General features: G+C 36.9%; 1 protein-coding gene across 16 annotated transcripts in view; it reads left to right on the forward strand.

The window, feature by feature from the left end:
- The first annotated feature begins 1,244 nt into the window (after positions 1–1,244).
- The window catches only part of sorbs2 (sorbin and SH3 domain containing 2), a 66,734-nt gene continuing 58,338 nt past the window's right edge, over positions 1,245–9,640 (forward strand). For all 16 annotated transcript variants that reach the window (XM_015390816.1, XM_015390829.1, XM_015390817.1 and 13 more), the window contains exons 1-2: positions 1,245–1,637; positions 7,387–7,546. The gene's annotated coding sequence lies outside the window, so the exon portion shown is untranslated. The remainder of the gene's footprint in view (positions 1,638–7,386; positions 7,547–9,640) is intronic.

Genomic DNA, 9,640 nt, shown 5'->3' on the forward strand with positions numbered 1-9,640 from the left:
TAAAAACGTCACAAGTTAAAGGTTAAAGGCTTAAGAATAGTGACAACTTTTTTATTATTGGATGGACAAAAGGACACTTGACAGTTTTAAAGATTTTCCCAAAAGTAATGTTAAAAAAACATTATGAAAAAAAGTGAACAAATGACAGTCCTACATTGTTTTCACCCATTCTTCAACAGAGTGATTTCAAAAAATTCTTCATGAAACAGGCCCGGACAAAAATAATTGTGGCCTTAAAACAAGACTAATAACAATGTGACCAGAGGCACATGTTAAATCACGGTATGTCAAACTAATTAGCATCAAAGGTGTTAGTTTTGTAGTATAGATCATTCTGGTCTCCATATGTCTTGGTTTTGTATGTGGCTTGCTTATGATTTGAAAATAAATCAGAACTTGCCAACTACACACTTGTCAGTGTGTAGTTGGCAAGTTGTCCAAGGCACATCGGCTCTTAGTTGACAGATGGAAAAAATTAAGTACAAATAAAAAAAAAAGTCCCTACTGTAAAACATGGAGAAGGCTCTGTTATGATCTTGCATCTTTGCTGCATCTTTGGAAGGAGCTGAAACATACAGTCTGGAAAAGGCAGCCTTCAAAACCGAGACAGCTGGAGCAGTTTGTTTTGAAGAGTGGACTCACTGACAGTTATAGGAATCATTTCATTACAGAGATTCCCTTAAAAATGTATGGAGAAATAAACTAAGTTAAGCATACCATTTTTGTCCAGGCCTGTTTCATAATTTCTTTATAAATAAATCATGCTGATACATGTTTGAGAAGCAGTGTCTGACTTGTATGCCTATTTGTTCATTTTAAGTTAGATTGAAGCTGTTTTGCAAACATTGTGTGTTTTTCTTCATTAAAAAAAGGGCTACCAACAATTTTGCCCTTGTGTGTTAAGGAGCTTGCAGTCCATCCCAAATAATACTCCCCACAAGGATATTTCACATTGGCTTCAAACTTGAAATTTATGACATGACCAAAACTGTCTCAAAAGGTTTTGTTAATTGTAATTGTGTTAGCCTCTATATAACCTCAAACACCGTGGGTCAGTTGTTGTTAGTCCTTTGTGGGAATAGGAAGAGAAGTGTTACTTGCTGTCAGACAGCAGTACACAGCCTTGTGTCCTTTGCCAGCACTGATTGAACCGCGAGGGTTGTCATGGCTACACGGCGGCCCAATCAGAAGCTCGCGTTTGTCTGCCGCTGAATGAAACTAACAGTAGCCATTTTGCGCATGAAGCTGTGGCATCATTCACTTGACAACCGAACGGAAACGGAATGTTTTGACCATTTCTGGACACGGGTGGCTGACTGACTTCAATAGTACTGCGGTTTGCCAACAAATAGAAGGGGCGAGTATCACCGCTTCGCCTGCTGCTGCGGTGGTTGTGATGAGAGGACGGGCTCGGACAGGTTCTTTTCCAGGCCGTTTGACCCCCCTGTGAGAGAGGGAAAGATAGGGAGACGGAGCTACCTGTTAGTTAGCTTTAGGAGCGGTGAGAAACAGGTGTATGGTTTCATCACACCGATGCGGCGCGAGCGTGTGTCGCCTCTCCGCCTGACGAAGTGACAACTTTTAATCACCTCAGGCTGATTTCCCGGGGATATTTAAGGACTGTTAGTCGTTTTAAGGTAAGCGTTTACAATTTCAACTATGTTGTCAACTCATAATTTGCAGCGGATCAGACTCGGCTGAGATATAATATATTTGAAGAAGATAAAGGAGACACGTTAAGTGACCCAAAGGCGTTACTGACAGCAGCTGCCCTATTATAGATCTAATGTAGTCAGCTCGGTTGTTTCCATAAATGTGCATTCCAGTGGATCCCTGCTGCTGTGCATTAAAACAAGATGCGGTTAGGAAGATGGGGAAAGCTGCAAACAAAAAAAGCTAGGGGAAGATAATTACTAAGCATGTTTAGGAATAAGGGCGTTAACTGAACAAGTTTGGTGTTTGTAAACATGAACTGAAATATCAATGTCGAACCCACATCCGATATTCTTTATTGTTAGCTTTGGTTTACACAATGCTGCAGTCTGTTATTGTGGCTTCTGGACAGGAAAGCCTAACTCTGTATTTCTGTGCTAAATTATCTTGTGCTATTTTTCTTTGGGAAAAATAAGGTGGATGGATTGGGGGTGGTTAGACTTTTTTCCCCTGTAAAACAAGCAAGGTACACAATACTAGGATGATCAATTTCACCAATTATCTGTGCAGTGTACTTTTGCTCACACCATACTAGATAAATGTTCAGTCTTTTTAAAGCTTATATCACAATATATTTCTTAATTTTGGTAAATATTTAGATTTTGATATAAATATCTGAAACACTGCCAAGAATGCCTACAAAGAAATTCTCTACAACATATGACCAATCTTTTGCCATGTTTATAAAACTCCTTCAATATAATTTTTTTTTAGATGTTTGCTTTAAACAAAACAGATGAAATTACATTAAACCCAAATATTGACCAATATTGACATTATACCATATCAGCACATCATCAATTCAATATTTAATTTGTAATGTTAAATCCTTGATCACTTAGAATGATATTCATTCATTATTGGCCAAAGGTTTACAGAAACTTTAAAGAGAAGCAGAGGGTTTCAATCAGCTAATATTGGATATTTTAGATGCAGGCTAATATATTCCAATAGTAGTAGTTTTTGCACTGATATCAGGAAGATTTCCAATATCAGTTTGTGATTGAATCATTGAGGATTATAGACTTAAATGTATGTTGAAATACCAGAAATGTCATATTGCTGTTATTAAAAAACAATTGTAAATGTAAAGAGATATTGAATTGTCAATAACCTCTGATGGAGCATAGGGTACAAAAAGATCCTCCCCTTCCCACCTGTTGCTGGGCACTGCTGATCACCTGGCTTAAAGAGGGCCTCTGAAATAAAAATATGAATAATGGTGTTTGGAAAAAACCTTTGGTCTTAAAATATCCAGTCTTGTTGTTGAGGCTTTGGGTGATGCTGTTTTCATACAAGACTTGACAAGCTTTAAGAGTTATGTCTGTTAAACAAACTCTGCATTTCAGCAAACTTTCACCAGTTTAGCAGGAGTCTAAAAAAATATTATTTATGTAAATTAATTCTAATGTTCATCCATAAGTGTAATAATAACTGTTTTGTTTCTCTTTGCACCAAACAAAGAAACATCTTATGTTTTCATTGCAATAGCTTACATGGTAAAATGCCAAGAGCATTAAATTAGGATAAACATTAACATAAAGGATAAACAAGGCTGACCATATAGTTGAACGTTTATAGCATAGGAAATACTAAATTAAAATGAAAACAAAGAGATAAACTAAAAGTCCCATTAAATCCTAGACTCTAATTAACTTTAGATATGTTTACATTAGACATTAACGCTCTCCATTCACTCCAGCATTCTTAAATACAAATTAAAGCTGTTTACCTGAATTTTGCATTTAAAACCCTGCTCAGGTTAATTCTTGCTTAAGGGCTACCGTTTCTCAGCCATCATCCAGCTACTTGTTTTTCCTTTTCATTTAGTCAGCTGACCTTTTAATTCCTTAATTCCTTAAAGGTCGTCTTTTGGACCATAAAAAACAGATCCAGGATTTTATAAACCAATGAAAAAATCCCAAATCCTATACAGGCAGACAATGAAAAGACTTTCAACCGTTTTTCCAGCTTTTCTCTTTTGATCCGTGTGTTGTAAGGTAAATAATTAAAAAATATCCCCAATCCTCTCTGCTATCTGGTAAGAAAATCATTTAATGTAGAAAAAGGTAAGGAGGTCAGCAGTAGTGGGTACTATCTTTCTAAATGAATTTCAGTGCTGGGTTACTAGGAAGAGTCGATAGGTGCCTTGGGTGCACAATACGTAACACTATCACTCCGGGAACCTCATACCACTCCCAGTGAGGCCTACCTGTCTGAGTGAATGCTTTATCTCTTTCATTTTTTTTTTACATTGTGCTATTGCTAATCCTGTAGTTTATATCAGTTTGTGGCTGCACAGCTGTATCTGGCAGAGTGGAAGCACCACAGTGAGATGTAATGCAATAAGCAACAATTGGCAACTGTCTGTCTCCAAAGGGGCTACAGAACCAATAAACCTCTTATGGAGGCTTAAATGTGCTTTCCTAGTGAGGGCTCATAGAACTTTGATGTGATTGATGGTCAGTGAGGGAAAGTGTCCACCAGCTTAAACTCAAACCTGTTGGTTTAGAGTTACAAAACTGCGGTGTGTATTGTTCATATGGCAGAGGGGGAGACGGATGGCAAGAATGGTGAGCAAGACAGGCAAGGTTGCAAAAAGCAAGGTTTATTGAGGTTTCACACCGGGTCAATCCGCCCCTTCTTCACTATCCCCTACATCATGTTTATATGATACATGGCAGCGGACACTAGCACTATCTGTGAGGATATAGTTATCTTATTTTGATCTTCTCCAAGGTTTTAAGTATTTTTAAGTGCGACGCATTCCATTTGCAGCTCCTCTGCTTTTTATATCCTGCCACTTACTTCACAGGGAACAGCAGGGCCTTGCAGAGGTTGATAATGAATTAGGTGTTGAAACTGTACGGGTGAGACCATGGCGACGCAAATGCTGTAATGTGGAGTGCCTCATAGGTCATAGTGGAGTTATGTTCAGGTTTGTCACTGCTAAAATAGTTTGCGCTGGTACTGTATTTTTAAGGTTAAATCTGTTTATTATGAGGAGAAAAACTGTATTTTTTATTTAAAAAAAATTAAAGTTCAAATATATTTGATGAATAAATCTATGTAGTATTCCCCTCTGTGGCATTTGCAGTTCATCACAGAGTTGAATAATAAAAACTAAGGTTGTTGATGGGAGTTTAGGTGGAGAATCAAGCAGTGGACTGTGTTGGTCCTTTGGAATAACCCCTGATCTTTCCAAATCCAGGGTTCAGTCATTAGCACCTGTCAGTTTTCAGATTCTGACCATACCTTTGTGAGTCCGGTGCATGACCGTAAGTGTCAAGGAGCCACATGCTGTTTTGTTAGTGGCAGATTAGCTAATTGTTTTTGAAGCTTATGTGTTAACTTTAACTTTCATGTTTATATCGGAAAGCAGCCCTCAGAGTTGATCAAGATTCCATTAGAAAGAGATCCTGAGGAAATCTCAACAATGAGTTCAGCTTTGTTAAGCGGTTTTGGCTCAAATTAGAGTTAACGGATAAAAACAAGAAATTGCTGTTTGAGATCTTCATGAGTGATAGCTTTTGTTTGGTCAGTCACTGACGGAAGCTGAAACTAAACAGAGAAAGTCATTATAGTTCTGACAATAGGAGTTGTTTTTTCTTCCAGCTTTTGATGTTAGAAGTAGATTAGTTTTCGTCATTTAATTAATGGAGTTCTGAACGTTTAGGAATTTTCTTTAGTTCTGACTGACCTGCTCTTCCTGAACTGATTTATGACCCTTGACTTTTGTCTCTTATGTTCTCCGTTTTAATTTGAGTTTGAAATATATATATATATATATATATATATATATATATAAAAGGTGGTTGCGGATACAAAAAATATTAAGGATTAAATTTTATGGTTTTAATCTACAAGAGTAACTTGGATTTTCTCTATATGGTGAAGAAAGAGGTCCACAATATATTTGGTCATATTAGATGGTAGTCAGAGTTACAATAACAGCATGTACATAATCACAATTTAGACAGGAATGATTGGGGGAAATGAAAGATAGAAAATTATACTTCATGTATTTTACATAGTTGTAAATTTGCAAAGAATCAAAAGTTTGGAAATTGTAGTGTGTCATTTAATTTTTTTGTTGGAGTTGCAGGATTATTTTTCCTGATATTGTGAACCCCAAAATGAGCATTAAAATGGAGCTTTCTTTTATGTGGGAGCAAATTAGCATTTCAGAAGACATTTTTGCAGGGACTACAAAGTTTCCCTAAAATTATATATACAAATATGTTTTAATTGTAGTTGGTCCCTGTCCAATATCATAAAATGGAAAAATCTATAAAAATAGAGAATAAAATGGGGGCTAAAATATGTGGTCTAGAAATACAGTAAGATATCGGAGGAGGTTACGATGTATTGTTGTCCACCTTCAAACACAGATGATTCATTGAGTGTTGATCAAAACCAAAGTTTCACCATAGAAATTTATGACTTGCAGAGTGAAATTCTTTAGCTAAATCAATGAATTAAGCTGTTGAGTGGTTTATTATTTGTGTTTATGAATCAACTGTAATCAGTGCTACTGTAAATTTGCTATAGCTTGGATCTAAAGCATGTAAAACAGAGATGAATTAATCTAGAAAATATGTGGCTACAGAAATCACGGACAACCATTAAATTTTACAGATAACATTATTATGGCTTCACACCAGAAGGAATAATTAAGGTTTTCTTTTATTATTTGTTTTTTTGTGCAAAGCTAAAAATATTAAATAGTAATTCATACATGGTCTTACCAAATCATGAGAATCTCATATTGACCAGTACCTAGTTTAATGTGTATGTTGTCCAAATTGCACATTGCACAGTAGCTGTCTCACTGGTTTTAGATATCCAGGCTCGAACTCAGTATGAGATGCTAATAGCAGTAGTTACATCATCATTCTGGGAATAGCAGGGAGTCTGTGGTCTAGAGGTGCTTCTGGCTGACCTCTCTCCTGTGTATATTCAGCCTGTGTGTGGTCATTTCCAAATATACATACCTATATGGATTACACAGCAGGAGGATTAGAACTGACACGCTTTAGTTGACACGTATTAATATTTACTGCTCAATATGACTTATTCTGACGGGGCATTGTTAGAGAAAAAAAATGACCTAAAGTGAAATCTTAAAAATTTCGAACACAGATATTTGGGCAGGTAAGCGATTTTAGCCCTGCCAAAAAATCTGTGAGCAAAATACCAGGAAAAGGACTCCATTACTCTATGTAGGAACAGTTTGACATTCCTGTCTGGGTGTTTGTGTGGAAAAGGCCACTTTTCCGATGTACCCCCGGCTGGTTTGGTATCTGCTATGATTTTACACATTTCTGTGTCTAACTTTGTGTTTGGATGATGCAAAAAAATGTGATTCTGTATCCAAACTTCATATGGAAACCTATGTACCTGCAGCAAGCTATGCATGAGAACATATTTGTGAGTGGTAAAATAGAGATGGGTTAACCGTGTCACTCAGCTCCCCCTTCATCTGTATACACTAAGCGGATGGGGGCGGGGGTGACTCTCCAGTCTTGTAGACGAGCATGCCTAAGTCTGAAAATAGCTGTATCTGATCACTGCTTGGTCCGAATTGGGAACTCTCTTTCCCCGCCATTTCCTCTCTCTCTTTGGCTCTCTCACTCCAACTTTCTCCTGCTCTGTTGTCTCTGCTTTTCTCAGGCATTAAACGGGGCAAGGTCAGGGAGTAAAGACCAACACCAGGAGACACTTATCCTTAGAGGAGGGGAACGAGAAGGAAAAGCAGCAGAGCACAGAATTGGATCTCAGCAGTCATCCTTTTCTGACGTGCAGTAGTTTCCAGCCTTCTGGTTTTATGACGGTAAAAGTTAAAGTTTTTTTTTTGCTTATTGGATATTTGCACCTGCAGTCATCTGACACTGAAGATCTCTATTTCTATGTTCTTATTTCAGTGCTAGAACACCAAATGTTTTTTCACAGTTGTTGCATGTCAGTAAGCTTATCTAATTCAAATTAATATAATGGTTCTGTATTTGGCTGTGTTTTTCTTATTAGATTTGCTTTATTGCTTTATTTTTCTCTCCTAAACATATCATTCTCTAAACCCAGGTTTTATATCTATGTTACTGTGTTATAAGCTCACGATGTCTGTAAGAGAAAACACATTAAGAGATCTGAATAGATTTTACAGCCAATATACTGAAACAGAAATCTATTTATCTCCTCCTTTCAAAGCCACAATTATAGACCTTGCTTTAAAGCTTTTATTGTTTCTGACATTTTCACAAGGAGAAACCGTGCTAAATAGAAATAGTGCTTCCCACAGCCACCTTAGGAATAGCATCAGGGATTAACTTAGGACAAACAGCCCAAAATTTGAAGCATGGTCTTACAATATTTGGCTATAAATGTTAGAACAGGAATAGATTTATTGTTATGCAGACCATAAGGCTTTGGAGGGGAACAAGTTTAGGTTTGCACCCTGAAGTAACAAAGAATAAAAAAAAAAAAACAAAGGATAAGAAACACATTACAGATCCTGTGCAATAGGCTGGTGTGGACTGAGTTTGAACCGGTAAAGAGTTAATACTTTTAAAGACTGTATTTCAGTATAAATTAGTATAGGCATTTAGACATATGAGTATTTTTTGAGCATGTCTGCACATTGTTGTAAGTGACTCTACAAACTTCCGTCTCTTCTTACAGCCTTTTTTTTTTTTTATGGTCTCTTTTTTTCTCATTCAACAATAGCCATGCTCCAATCCCTCCATTAGGGCCAGTCTCAGAGGTGTTGAGGAATTTCACCTTGACCCCTCAGGAACACAGTGAGGGGCGGTTCTCAGATTTGGTTCATAGCGTGAACTTACCTGTATCCCTGAGAATGACAAACAATTTCTATGGAGCTCCTCTCTGTGCTTTAAATCAGAACTAGATTCAATTTATTTCCTAGCTATTGTCACCAAATCTGGCAGATCTAATATGTTTCAGATTACGATCATTTTAGATCATATTAATTATATGCATTAGGTTAGCTTTGTTTTTTTTATAACGCATACATTTAGTTGTTTGGTGTACGCTGTATGGGGAGGAAAAAAAGGACTCTCTGTAGCAGGTGACCTGAGTTATATTTGCGTTTACTATTTTCTTGATCCCCCACTTCCCCGTTTCTCTTGTGCCTATTTGTTTAAAGGGGATTTAACAAGGACCAAACACATTATACGCAGCCGTCATGTCTGTATTGAGCTATCACAGAGTGACATTGTCATTCATGAATAGTTACAGATCAGGGTTAAAATATATATAAAAAAATAAGTTTATGCATCAAAATATAAAAAAGACAGTTTAGCTCATTAATTTGTCTTTTGAAGTTTTGAGCCTCTCTTGAGGTTAAAGGGTTCTGTCTAATGGATGTAAATATAGCAACTCTGCTAATCGCTTCTTCTTATCTTTATGCTGGACACTCAGCACTGGTACCTGGGCGGTCAGGAGTATTTTGGGGGAAAGCAGTCTTACCCACAGCTGATACTGCCTCTGCCTTACCAAATTGATATATCATTCAGCTTTTCGTTTCACTGAATGGGAAAGTGTGTGTGACTATGACATTAATATTTTGAAAGATGCTGGAAGATCGATGGGATAAGCTTCTATTTTGTGTTTATTACCACAGTATGCACATTAGCACACAGACTGTTTGACAGCCTTTGTTGTACTTCAGGTTGTTGTTACAGATTTAATAAAACACAACAGCAGATTATCCAGGAAGCACATAGACTTTATCTACTGTTCAAATGATCCAGTATCTAAAGTTAAAGTCTCAGAATAAATTACTATGTGGCAGTTTTTATCCTCAGCTGTCAGCAATGTATAGTTTTGACAACATGATGTCAGTTTAAAGAATTTGAAATTCTCATTGAGTATCGTGTCAAAATGAAAACATTTGTGTTTAATTTTGGGA

Source organism: Cyprinodon variegatus, unplaced genomic scaffold, assembly GCF_000732505.1.
Source record: "Cyprinodon variegatus isolate N-32 unplaced genomic scaffold, C_variegatus-1.0 Scaffold514, whole genome shotgun sequence".
Lineage (NCBI taxonomy): Eukaryota > Metazoa > Chordata > Actinopteri > Cyprinodontiformes > Cyprinodontidae > Cyprinodon > Cyprinodon variegatus.